This window comes from Phasianus colchicus, chromosome 5 (assembly GCF_987193195.1).
Source record: "Phasianus colchicus chromosome 5, bPhaCol1.hap1.1, whole genome shotgun sequence".
Lineage (NCBI taxonomy): Eukaryota > Metazoa > Chordata > Aves > Galliformes > Phasianidae > Phasianus > Phasianus colchicus.
In genome coordinates this window covers 16,232,740-16,245,403 of record NC_143440.1, presented here as the reverse complement: position 1 = coordinate 16,245,403, position 12,664 = coordinate 16,232,740, and the positions used below count along the sequence as shown (strand labels likewise).

At 36.3% G+C, this 12,664-nt stretch overlaps 1 protein-coding gene and 1 long non-coding RNA gene across 5 annotated transcripts in view; one reads left to right on the top strand and one right to left on the bottom strand.

Annotated features, from left to right (window-relative positions):
- The window catches only part of CHID1 (chitinase domain containing 1), a 108,582-nt gene that overhangs the window by 21,282 nt on the left and 74,636 nt on the right, over positions 1 to 12,664 (bottom strand). The gene's annotated exons all lie outside the window — the stretch shown is intronic.
- On the top strand, positions 7,964 to 11,057 carry LOC116238993 (uncharacterized). Its single transcript, XR_016467241.1, has 4 exons — positions 7,964 to 8,131; positions 8,361 to 8,429; positions 8,798 to 8,935; positions 9,671 to 11,057. It is a non-coding gene; the product is annotated as an uncharacterized LOC116238993 (long non-coding RNA).

Genomic DNA, 12,664 nt, shown 5'->3' with positions numbered 1-12,664 from the left:
AGAAGAACAGAGACCAAAGACAGCCAAAACAGATTAACACAGTGGAAAGGCCAAACCAGATTTTACTAGGTCATTTGCCCATGTTGCTACCAAGCCAGGAAGGGTCTAAATGCATTGTACGTTTTACAGCTTTCATAAGTTCACAAGAAGAGACTAAGAAAAAGAAAAAGAAAAAGAAAAGGAGAGGTGTGTGGAGAAGATGAATAAGCAACAACAGTTCAAATATGCTGGAAACTGATTTGGATCCTGGGAAATGAAGAGATAGTTACATTATTTCATCTATTAATTCACATTCACAACATACATTCTAATTACAAGCAGTTTCTGACCCTTTCTGGCCCTGTAGGCACCGCAAGAACCTGTTTAATTACTTGCCTCTTTTGCAACAAAATACAATTAGGCAGTACTAATTATCTGACACAAGATATTTTGAGCCTGGAAGAGGCTAACCAGTTGCTGTACCAACATAATTTAATGAATCTGACTGACATTACAGATTCAGACCTGTAGTTGCTCCTCCCATGTCGTAACAGTTTTGAACTGCATCAGCACTTCCACGTCTATAATCTTAGTTGCAATTTGCTATTTTGTACCTACAAAATAAGAACATACTGAATAAAAGTGTGCTCAAAGAATTCATAAAACCATCAGATTGTCACAGTGTTTCACACTTCAGAATGATGCATAAACATCCAGCAATTAAGATTGAGGTGGGAAGACTAGCGATTAAAATGAAAAATCTATTTGGAAACAAGCTCTTCCTCTGAAAGAGAGATGTCTATGATGAGGCTATAAATTAAACTACAAAAAAACAACACCAACCCAGCCAGTAACAGTGGGGATTTTGTATAATAAAACAATGACTTCTCCCTAACAGCAGTTAGACATGCCACGATGCATAAATATTTCTTCAGAAATACTGTAGCAACTTTTGTAGAAGTCTAGAAAAAATAAGGCAGGTATCAGAAAATTATAAATAACTTTTCAATTGATTTCTGTGCAAAATATTCCTCACTAAATTCAAAAGGATGCCTTGGTAAGAAGGGAAATGAGAAGCAAGAAGCTACAAAGTTAACAGAAAAGTAGTTTTAGGAAAGTATAAGAAGACTGTAACTTCAGGAGCACTTTGCTCTGGCTTATATCTCAAGCAAATTAAACTGTTCACCACTTAATATTTCCTGTCGAATTCAAATTTTATTTTTTATTACAGTCAAAGAGAAACAATTCAAGAAGCTGCTCCAATTTTACAGGTTAGGAAACGTTCTGTAAACAATTGGTTCCATAATTTTGAATGCAGAAAGACAATACTGAAGCTTCACAGAACCAGGAATATTGTTTCATTCCATCTGTTGTTCATAATAAAAATAAAATAAAATAATTTTTAAAAAGGAAAAAAAACACATGGATCCAGTGATCTCAAAGGTCTTTTCCTAGATTACTCTATGATCTACATGTAATTCAAACATCTGGAATTTTTCCACTCAGAACTTATGTCTCCTGGCTCAGGATTTCACAACTTTTTAAAGAAGCATCAACTACCAATTGACTTGCCTCTTAAAAGTGTTTTCAAAGGGCAGTAAAAGAGTATGTGATCTGTTGTTTAGTTTGATTTTCACAGATACTAAGAAAGCAATGCATTCATTAATAAAATATGTAAAGCCAGCTGTTGCAGGTGAGAACTGGTTGACTGTAGGATGCTATGACTGACTGGACTCCAACTTACCCCCACAAATGCTAAATACTTACATATGGAAATAAGTAAGGAGGGTAAAACAGAGGTATCATCTCCAAATTTTCACAAGCATGGCATGTAGACAAAAACGTGTAGCTAATTGTGGTGACCATGTTGAAAAACAGCAGTTTGTATCTGAGAATTTGCTTTATCAAATACTGTATTATGTCCTTTGTACCTATTGTAGTTTCCATGGAAATAAATAGGAGGCATACCTTTCAGAACAATGTACATAACTTTTCTGCATTGGCCAGCACTGAAAAGATGAAACTGGAGCTTTACATCTATTTCTGAAAGTAGCTGATATGATAACATTCATAAACACAAGTAAAAACTGAATAATTTACCTCCAGCATCTCTGGAACTTGACTAATTGACTGCTTAACCTTCACTGCCTTGGAAGTGCATTTAATGAAACTGTGCAATCACTGTATGCAACCATACTAATAACTTCCATAATTTCTATATCTATACCATTACAAAGACTAATGAACCTTGCTGTTTAGATTTATCATGCAAGTTAACTTGTTTAGAAAGTTACTCGGTCCTTAGGAATTCACCTTCCCATAAGAAGAATAATTTTTCACTAATGAATAAAACACTGTAAAATAAAATACAGCTTCAGTTTTGTCCGAAGTAAATAAATTTTTGCGTGTTCTAAGACTGCTCTCCTATGTGAATTAAAGTATAGAAATGGGAGATGATGTAAAGACTGATCTAAAAAGCTCACTCCAGAACCAAGCTAAAATACATTATATTTTTTGTTTCTCCCTAAGCCAATGACTGATTTTGATTGTTTGGTTTGGTTTTTGTAATCTGTATGTAGTGTACCTTCACCATCATTCCCCTTAGAGCATTTTTCAAAGTCCACTGTGAACAGTCCCACTGTACACCAATAGTCAAATCAAATTGAGTTAACACAATTACAAGAAATTATTAGCCAATGAACAAGTTTTATCCCAGGAGATGAGTATCTAAAATAAAAGCATGTAAGAAATTGACTCTATTGGCTAATAGTGTAAGAAATTAGATAGCTCCAAAAGAAAGCTGAAAAGTCAAATAAAGAAGTGAGAACAAAAGTTCATTTCTGGAAGCATGATACACAAAATGACTGTGATACAGTAGTACATCTGAAAAACTTGCCTTTAACACTCCAGTGAATTTTACATTAATTCATAGGGATGCTCCACAAAAAATGGCAAAAATTATGTGGGACCTAAGGGTAATGCTTGACAGTATTGTATTTGATTGTTAGGATTTTCAGTTTATTTTGATTAAGAACAAATAACTAAGAGTTAACCTGTGATATTAGTATTCAAGAAGAAGCCAGCAGTTGTTGATCCTGCCTTTCCCAGCTGCAGCTGAATGGTAAGGGGCCTGGTTTAGCACACTTCTACAGCACAGGGAAGGAACTCTGATCCTCAGCAGGCCTACCCGATGATGCAAAACAGAAATGGACAGCAAGATTCTTGTTACAGAACCTCAAAGTGGCCCCAGAGACATTCATTATGCACTGAATGTCAAACTCGGCTTTAATTCTCTAACAGAACATTAAATACATCAAAGAAAATGCTGATGAGTGACATTCTGGCACTGGCTATCCTGGTGATGCATTTGAGCGAAAAGAATTAAGTAATTTGTGGAACACTCCCAAGCTGAGCTAGGTCAAATGCAGAAGAAGACCTTGCAAAAATAAATATGTGGTCTGTTAAAACTGATATGTCAGACCAAACAATGGTTGAATTTAAATATGATTTCAAAGGAAATAACAGGCTACTTGGGAAGGCACGCTGCTTCCCAGCAGCTACACTGTGTTTAACACTCATTCTGCATTCACCAAAATAAATACAGATTTTTTTAAATTCTCATTGTCAAAATACAAAAATGAAATACTAGCTATAGGAGTACATATACAAAGACTAAAAGCACATACTGAATGCCTCCATCTCTGACTATCACATGGAATAGCAGAACAAAATACAGATGCTGGGTCTGGTCCCCTATCACTCCAACCACTGCCTTGTAGGTGATAAGGCCTAAAACCTCTAAAGCTTTCACAGGTTTCATTCCTATCAAGACTTTTAATTTTAGAAGACTTCTGAAAGAACCAAGTGCCCAAATGCCTTGGGCAATGTGGACTGCAGACTCCAGAGCTGATATTTAAATGTCTTGAGTGAACAGAAGGCCTTAAGCATTGCAAACCTATCAGATTTTATTTCAAAGGTTGGTAGGGGACAGGGTGATCATCTATCATGTCATTTAAATATACATTACAGTATTCTGTCATGCAATATGCATGACAGTATTCAGGCCTGTAGCAGAAATGCTAAGTTATGCCCCCAAGCAGTGATTGAGCACCTGGTGGGAAGGCAGGGCCAACCCAGGGGAGCTCAGGTATATGCAGTGCACCTGAGTGACTGGAAGGAGTGGAGCCAGGATCAGACTGTCAGCAAGAAAAAGGGGAGCAGTGTGGTCTGCAGATTTATTTGTAAGCAAGTGAAATAACAGAATTAGAAGGTAGCAACTGCTTTAGTGTAAGCAGACATCACTGTGACTGAAGACATAGGAATGCATCTCTTCCTGAGAGCACTGAAGAGGCAGACTGCAAGTGATACTGGGCGTACTGGTGCATTATGAACAGAGACAACAGCTCTTATATGGACTTCTGTACTATTTTGTGCTAATTCCATATTTCTGACATCATATAAGCATGGTTTTTGCCAAGTCCCAAACCTCTCAAGACAGATAAAAGATACCTGTAGGAATCCAAAGCTTTGCACCAAGGCTTCATCACATTAGTGAGCATAAGGACTTTTTATCTGGCAATAGTAAATAGATGGTTTCATGTCATAAAGAGGTATGTCAAAGCACTTCAGAAAGATCTGTATTGTGACTTATGCTATTCGATCTATAGTTATAAATAATCTAAAAAGGAGCATTTAGGGTGCTAAAATTTGCTGATTATACAAAAAGATACTGACATGAATTGCACAATTTTACAACAATTAATTATGAGGCAATAAAAAGACAACTAAAATCTGATGCAGATAAACACACAAAAATAATAACTATGAGAAAAGAGAAGTGTTGGTTCTGAATAAGCAGTCAACAATCAGAAAGATGACCTTGGTGTTTTTATAAAGTTCTCTGCCAGCATCAGCTACACTCAGAAGTTCTCAAGAAGTCAAACAGGATGTTAGAAATTAATAAGAAAGGAACAGAGAAACATGAACTACAAGTGATAAACTGTTATACTCACTTTGTAAAGTACTCTGAATGCATTTCCCAGTTGTGATGCCTGAAAATCTATGATATATGGAGTGTATTTTAACAAATTATGCAGCTAAGAGTCACATTTAAACAGAATCTGACAATCTCCAGCCAATGTCATTGTCTGCCACATACCCCTTTGAACACAGAAATAAAGAACAAACCAGAAATCGTTCATCTTACTTTGCCGTACATAGTGCAATCAGGTGAACATAAAAACTTATCTCTGTTTGAGCACTTATTTCAATGTTGTTTTCCCACAGGGCACGTAGGTGCCACTGCAGTAGATGAGAGATGTCTGGGAAATGAAAAACTCTGGAACACAGTTCCATTAGTCATGGTTTAATCTCAATTTATATGGAAAAATGCACTAATACAAGCAGTCAATCATCAGAAAATTTAGGGGAATTGTGGGGAGGAAATAGTAAAGAGTTTATGCTGATTTGGCATACAAACCTTCCCAGGGGACACACCAAACTCTGACGTAAATCTAAGATAAACATGTTAACTTTACAGTAGGTAGGAAAGCATTAGAAACAGAAGCAAGTTCTTTATTTTAAATACTGTGGATCTGGCATTTGCCAGATATATAATTTGCCAACTTGACTGTACAGCATGCTTGAAGGATCAAGAGTTTTGAAATTGAGTAGAACATGGATGCCCCGTCCCTGGAAGTGTTCAAGGACAGATTGGATGGGACCCTGGGCAGCCTGGTCTAGCATTAAATGGGGAGGTTGGTGGCCTTGCATTTGGCAGGGGGGTTGGAGATTCATGATCCTTAAGGTCACTTCCAACCCTGGCCGTTCTGTGATTCTGTGATTCACTTAGAATTATTAGAAATACAGACAATCAAAATATGCGTAGAAACACATTAAAATCACACTGAGAACTGATTTGACATTTATGAATGAGTTTCTGTAATTAACGCATTAACTTGTCGTTAAACATGAGCTTTTTTTTTTTTTCAAATTAATTTCCAAGTATTAATGGAAATCTAATATCACTAATAAAATAGAAATTATTTTTGACCAGTCATGATTCTTAGATCACTCTGAAAGTAAAGCTTCCTATTTATTTCTGTGGGAGCTACAACAGCTACAAAGAGAATAACAACACTATTTGATAGAGCAAATTCTCAGCTACGTGACACTATTTTTCAGCATAGTCACCACCATTAACTATGCTCTCATGCCAGCAATGAACAAAAGCCTGCATGCTGCGCTCAGAAAACTGCAGCACTGGAGGTGACTCACTGTTGCTGGAGCCACTGCTGAAATGCACCACCTACTGCCTCACTATGCTGACATACACTGATTGGTCTCCATAAACATTCAGTAAACACTGCTGAATGTCAGTGGGTGCTCCTCTGCTGCCATCCGTCATACGACAACAAAATGTAACGGAATACTGGCAGGAAGGTTCAATCTCTACTGCTGTACCACCTACATCCACCTCTAACATCATGGGCCAAAATAATAAGATAGGAGGCATTACTTTCAGAGAAAGCATTGTATTTCAGCAAGGAGCTGCAGATAGAGACAAACTGTATTTTCCAATCTTTTGCACTAACAAGTTTCCAAACAGACTAGTGACTACTGAAAACAGACTCCAAAAAAGGGCATTTATTGCCACTGAAATGTTGGTTAATACACAGATTTGTTAAAATGATTTTAACTTATTATCTCTATTGAAAGAAACAATTATTACAAAATTATTTTTGAATTGGTGTGATAAGGAAGCAGTAAACGTTCTTTGCAATAAAACTTTTAAAGCATTCTACATCTTAAGCCTCATCTGGAGCAACAACTTCTCTCTAACTTAAACAGACTGCAAGATGTACATAGAATAGGAAAAAAATAAACTCAAATTTATGCCTTCTCTGGAGAACTGACCTTTCAGATTTCAGTGCAATTTGTCTTCTCAATACAAAGGTGTAAATAAAACCCAGCATTTTTTAGCCACTTGTCATTTTGTGCTAGTGAAAACAGTAATAAAGTAGCAAACTATGTAAGCATAAAAAAATGAAGATTTTCAAAGTAATGTATCAAGATTTACAAATATAATCCAAGTAAAACCCAGAAGTTACAGAATCTAGTGCACCTCATGCTTCTTTTCTGCTTTTGTGAGCACATCTTTAATAGCAGTTTAAGAACCATGAAGCACAAAATCTGTCTCCTCATAATGAAGTACAATATTTATAGATTTAAACAGAAATCTATTCCAGAATCTTCGCATTGACGATCTTCATTTTGTGAAAGTAATAAAGAGGCTTGTCTTCTTTTGCTTCTTTCACACCCACAGCTCTGCAAACACCATATTGCTTTCACTTGCATTAACAAGCCTCTGTGTTGCCATTCCGCCCTTCTGTGTTTCAACCAAAAGTAACAACACAAACTTTTCCAAACATTTCTGTGTTATTTCTGCACTAGAGGTCATGGAACACCTACCCCCTACCCCTCCGGTAAGTCTTTCAAATTACATTTCTTCAAAATGTATTTTCACCAGCTATCTCTGACAAGTGAGAGAACACCCCTAAGCTATGAATTTTGCTTAAGGTTATGAAAATGTCACATTTCTTCTGGCCTCAGAGCAGAACTTTGCAGAACTCCATGATAACTGCAGCTAGATTCCAGATCAGGTACAATAAGAAAGCATTTACTGACCATCTATTGGGGGAACCTTGGAGAAGAGCTTGCTCAGGGAAAGCATACGCTACCAATGAAGCAGCATCTATTCTAGTTGCAAGGAACCACCCATTCCTGGAGAACAAGGTAGGATCAGCCTCCAAGAAACCTGTCAGGGAGGCAAAGAGAACTGCAGCACTGTAATCAGGTTAAACTCAGCAAAGGTAAGAGCACAAGAACAGTGAAGTTCAAATCCAGCAACCTGTACATAAAGTGACAGAAGGGGTGCTTATTTTGTCACTTTCACTGATTGTTGATGTTCTTTTTATGTTCTTTTTTCCTCCACTCAACACCTGCAGAGATTTTTCTGGAAAAGTACCAACTGCAGAAACACAACTTTTCTGTGAAATCCCTGACCAAATCTCACCACAAGTATTAATTATGCTAATTAGAATTGCTGCCAATGGAGAATAAACATCACATGCAACTTATCTCAAAGCATCAGGTGAGCTCCTCATTCAGTTTCACAGGAATGGGCAATTATATGTGAATTTTTCCATCTACACTCCCTAGCCATTCACTCCAGTATTTCTCAGAACACACACACCAGATAAAAGATTTAGCTTTCTTGAGAAAGTTTGAGCACTTAAATGCACAGCAGATAGAATATCACTTACTACCAAGTGTAATTTTCCATGCTTTATTACTTTAACTTAGACTATGTGTATTCACAGTGATTTCAAAACAAGAAAGACCTGCTGAAGTCAACTGAGGCCTATATATTGGTTCTGTTCATCTTGCAGGTAAGTCCTAAGTTGGTGTTCGCCCCAACTCTTCTCTTTCTGGAATGTCTTTTACTTATTATTTACTAATAACTTCAATTAGATTGGTGCCAAGATACCAGTCATCATTTTCCAGCTGAAGTGAAGTATTTGCTGGGACAGCAGTGATGGTTACAGTTATGGTTCTTTGCTTGTGGCGGTACTTATCCACCAAGTGAGGAGTTCTTTGTGTATACAGTGAAGCTTTACACTGGCAGTAGTTATCTGTGACAGCAATGCCTACTAATATTTTTAGTGCCAACTCCAAACATTTGCAGACTGGTACAAATATTTATGAGGTGTTAATGCAAATATTCGCAAAACTGCTCTGAGGTCACAATTTATTTCAGGTATGAAAAATTCCCATCAGAATCCTGTACCAAAGAAGGTAAACAAAGATGCTGCAGAGGAAGGAACAACTTGGAGATTTGCCACGTGACATGAAACCTATATTTCTGTGCAAGAATTTTATGTTCCATTTCTTAAATGTGTGTGTTTTACATTACCTAAGTGTTTCAAAAATAATAATAGTTATTTAATAATAATAAGTGATTTTCATACTTAGAGCATAGGGTCACTTTCCATCTTTAAATCCATACTTACATTTGCACACATGGGCACACACATCACAGCAATTTCCCTGAGAAGCAGCCTGAATTTTCAGCTGAATTCAGATGAATTGCAGTCATGATGTCACTGAAACAGCAGTGTTGGGCTAACCACAAGTACGTGTGCTATCAGAAATTAAAATTGGCTTTGTTTGGAAATCTGGCAAGATCCTTCTAAGAGCTACCAGAAATGCATGCTATTATCAGTCATCTGCTCTGAATTCCAAGAATCTTGGGGAATTTACCCTATGCAAGGTAGACTGAATTCTCTTTGAGTTATTTACAAACCTATGGTATTTTTAAAATTTAAAGCTACATCTGTGTTTTGCTTTGTACATCCTCTTTATTCTTATGTGTCTGCTAGCTCTCTATGTGCCCCTAAAATTTCAAAATACCATTGCATAACCTTCAATAACCATTTTGGTTGAGAAAAATAGCAGTTAAGCGATCAGATAAAAATGTAGTATCAAGTAAGTAATAACAAAAGTTACTTAAACCCTGAGCTATGGTTTTGTTTTGTTTTTAGCTATGTTTTGCTTCAAGATGATTTTGTTTGATACAGAACTATAAAAAACTCCTCATCATCCCTCAAACCTGTCTGTTTTTCTGTATCAGCTTTTCTGTGATCCTGCTGTGACTCCATGGACAGAAGTCTCATCCTCAGCTTAATGACATGGAAAACTAAAAAGATATCCCCTAACACTGCTTTTCAAAAAGACTGCTTTATCAAGTGAAATAAATTATAAATATTCCCTAAACTATTAGAATTTACTTGGAATGATATCTCCACTCTTACATTTGGCATACAGTCCACTTGCTCCTTCCATCTCCAAACAACGTTAGTTAGAATTAATAAGTATTGGTTATGATCCAGCCTATTAACGTAGCAAGATCGATCCACGGGGTGTTTTATAGCTTGTTAAAATTTTATTAGCTAACGCAGATCATCAGTAAAAACTGTTTAATTGGCTAATTGCTACAGCTGTTTCTGTCAGTGATGCTTGTGATTCTTTCCATGTATACAATAATGTCTACTCCTGAAAAGCCTGACATTCATCTTTACAGGAGACTCTCTCACTGCAGTTTGATATTATGTGAAAACACAGATGTTTCTCCTCTCTTAACACCTCTTATGAAAAACTCCAGATTAGGCTAGAGCTTCACACAGAACAGTCTTTTTCTAAAAACTTAGAAAATTAAAAAGATTCAGAGTCTTTCACTGTCTTGGTTTGATAAGCAGTGACCTTGGTTTGGTAAGCAGCACTTTGCTGGGCTAAGTAGGGATTACTATGGCGTCTCAAAGTCTTTATTCAAGTCGTATAGCAGCTGCTTCACAATCTCAACCCAGCTAAGCAACTATTTGCACTCGAAAACATTTAGCAAGCAGTATTTGGCCAGCTGGAGTTAGAAGAATGATGATATTTCACAATTATTATTAGCAGCACGTAGTTTTATTTGAATTCTATTTCAAGAGATAAAATTAGGTTTAATGTGCAGAAAGTTTTCATTTTCTCCATAAACAACTTGCTCTATCTGCTTGTAATATGAAGATTCTGTTTAAAAACATCAAGACTACATTTTTGCTCACTGAAACAGCTCATATCTGCTATATAAGAACAGTAGAATTCCATGCTGTACTGCAGATATCTGTGTAAAGTTTATAAATTTTTCTTTTAAAATTTCAGTTATATTATTCTAACAGATTATCTATGTACATTTTAAAACGATTAATACTGCTAGGCACTCCTGACACTGAAATTCTAAAGCCCATCCTGTACATGGAATATTACTTTTTACTTTGCCTCCTAGTACTTGATAAAGTGCACAAATACTCAGCTCTGAAATCCAGCAAAACTTTCTTTGCTTGTTGAACAACAACAGCAGTAGTTATGCAACAGAGAGCATCACCCCAGCAGATTGTTAAATCTGCTTGCTAATTATACCTTAAGTGTTGATCAATGCTGGAACTGAATTAATGCATTACAAATACATGACATGTGTCTTAAGCTACAAATAAGTGTACAGTCTTCTGAATAATGAAGTGAAAATTAAATTTAACCACAGTTGAACTGGGTAATTATATATTAAAATAATAGCTTATGCTACTAAAGCCTGAGTGCTTGTAAAGCTTGTATGAGCTTATCAAGTCATAAAAAACTAGATTAACTGCAATTTATATTACTCTTTTAGAGTCTTGCACGTATTATTGTAGCTCAGCTCTCCTAATGTGTAGGTATCTGATTTTTAACTGTGACCCAATATTTCCTACCCTTGAAAAGGTCATCTTTAAGCATATTCATACAGCAGGCCAAGAAAAGAGAAGAAAAAAATGTAACAATTAACATGCAATTAGCATTACAAATATAATTCATAGATTAAAAAAAGTAAAATATTCAATTCTTAATGATCACTTGCCTTTTCTACTCCAGACCCACTTCTACCCTCACTTGTTTTCCGGTTGTTCCCCTGCATTATGAAGATCCTTTCAAATGCTAAGTATTCATAAGGTATTGTACTGGGAAGAGAATACTGTCTACACTTCTGACTTCATAAGATTTTGAGAGAATCCACATGTCTGAATCTCAGCTTGAGATAAAAAGAAACTCTTGAGGTTCCTATGAACTGTGATGGTGGCTGGATGTAATTCATACCATGCATGGTACCAATGGCACATAGTACTCTGACAGCTTTTGGGATATCCTGGCCAATCAACCTCATCTATTCTTTTCAAGCAAAATAACTCAGAAAAGATACTGCATGAGAGAATTTAAACTAGTAATCAAATATTCAGATAAAACATATTCTGATATGCGTAATAAAAAAATGACAACTTACAAACTTACACCGTAGGTCTTTTTCCTGAGACAGAGCCAAGAGGATGTGAATGTTATACACCACACTATGGATAATCTCAGAGCAAAGCCATGCAGCCACTGACAGCATTGGTTATATTGCAGTCTATCACCTGCCCTTTTTGGGGCAAAAACCCTGAATGCTTTGCTATTTCCAACATCTCCTACCAGGGAATGGAAACCTAAAAACAAGGACCCTGACAGATGGCATCTGGAGACAGAACAGCCAGCCTTATGGTATGTGTCAGAATCATGATTTTTATCAAGCTTTGACTTTTAAGACAAAATTCTTAAGAGCAGAGAAAATTTTCTTCTTAAGTAGTAGTCAACAACTTTCAGGAAAGAGCATACTGAATCTTTTCTAATACCATCTGTTAATACCAGATGAACATGCAAGTACTGTGTTTATGCTGGCAATCATTAGTATGTTTGTTCAGTTGTATCTTGATAAACACCACAAATTGGTTAGCAGACAGAAATCTGCAGAGTAAGGAAGGAGTCGGTCTAGCTAGGCTGATTAAGAAAACCCATATAAGAGGCAACTTTTTGTACTATTGCCTGTTCTTACTGTTTAAGGCAAAGAAATAGAAGACCAAACAGGATTGGAAACTGGAGAAAAAAATCTCAAGCTAGGATGTAGAAAAAACGCAACAAAATGCATCAACATTTTCTTGCAATTCACTGGAAGACATATCTCCTCTAAAACAACATGCAACTGTTTCATATCAAAGATAGTTGCTCATTTGATCTTTCAGCA